Genomic DNA, 1,396 nt, shown 5'->3' on the forward strand with positions numbered 1-1,396 from the left:
GGTGGCTAAGGCTGCTGGGGGAGGGGGCTCTCCGGCGCCACGGCAATGCCAAGGGCAGGGGGCGCCAAGCAGGGCCAGCCCTGGCCGGGCCGGTCCCCGCGGCCCCCAGCGAGCCGCGCCCGGCGCGGGCCCCCCTGTGCCGGCAGTCCCCATCCGCTTCTCCCAGGAAACCCCGGGGTGCTTCCCTCTCACCGCTTCGCTCCGGGTGGGGGCGGCAAGGCAGCAGCCAGCCCCCCCGCCCGCCTCGCACCGCCTCCCGCAGGGCCCGGCCGCGGCCGGGAGCCCGCCGGGGCCGCGCCGGGCTGCGCAGCGCCGTGCAGCGGTCCGGGCCGGCTGCTCCGCGACCTGCGGCGGGTCGCCCGAGCTCGAATGCTTGACCAAATACAGTTTTTTCCTGTTTAGTTTGGTGTAATCTGTATTACCTGTAGGTAAAAGGGAATGTTAAATCTGTGCGTCACGTGAATGTAAGTGTCCAGTCATTTCTGAACTTAGACCGCTTACGTTAAATGACAATAGAGCTTTTAACAGCCTCAGATATATAGCTGRTTTTCTGAAAATCTGATTTGACCTCATTTTCGCAATTAAAGTGATCTTTGATCTTATCTTCTCTTTGATCACTCCTAACCACGTGTGTCCTAGATGTTCTTTGAGTGCCAAAGAGCCAGAAGAGTGAGTCTGCAGTGATTAAGGAGTAGAAACAACTTCTTGGTAGTCGAGTACCTGGTGCCTTAGAGAGACGCACCTAAGCATTAAGCAGAGCCCCCTCGGCCGGGCAGCCGGGGGGGGGGGGAAGCGGGGCCCGGGCCGCCAGCGCGGCCGGGAGCCCGGCGCGGCGGGGCTGGCCCCCCTCGCTGCCTCTCTCCAGTCCTGGGGCTCTCGCAGGCGCCTTTCCGCACGTTTTCCCTTTTCTGCAAACTCCCCGGCAACGATCCTAGCTGTGAGAGCGTGAGCGCCCTCCCTCGCAGGCCCCGCAAGGTCCCTCCAGCCCCCGGGGGCCTGAACCCGGCCCCGCCGAGAGCTGGCGGAGGAGCCAGGCCTCGGGCCGGGCCTCCACGGAGCCGCACCGGTCCGTGCGGCGTGGGGGTGCAGTTCCTGTGCCCCCCCTCCCACCCCCTCTGCTGCCTCCGCGGTTTCTGCTTCAGAGAGAGGGTCCCGAGCTGGAGAAAGCGAGGGAGGCTGCTCCGCCTGCCAGCACACCCGGGCTAGGGCCAGCAGGTTTATTTGGCGTTTTCCTTCCACGGTGGGAGAATTGCTCCATTTTCCGAGCGGCCCGCGGAGCGAGAGCCTCAGGTCTCCGGCGGGGAAACCGCTCGCTAAATTGCTCGTGCCCACTGTGAGGGGCGACGGTGCCCTGTGCCGCGGCCCGGGGGCAGCGGGCTGCGGCGCGACCGCCCCG

Source organism: Apteryx rowi, unplaced genomic scaffold (assembly GCF_003343035.1).
Source record: "Apteryx rowi isolate R43461 unplaced genomic scaffold, aptRow1 scaffold_131, whole genome shotgun sequence".
NCBI lineage: Eukaryota > Metazoa > Chordata > Aves > Apterygiformes > Apterygidae > Apteryx > Apteryx rowi.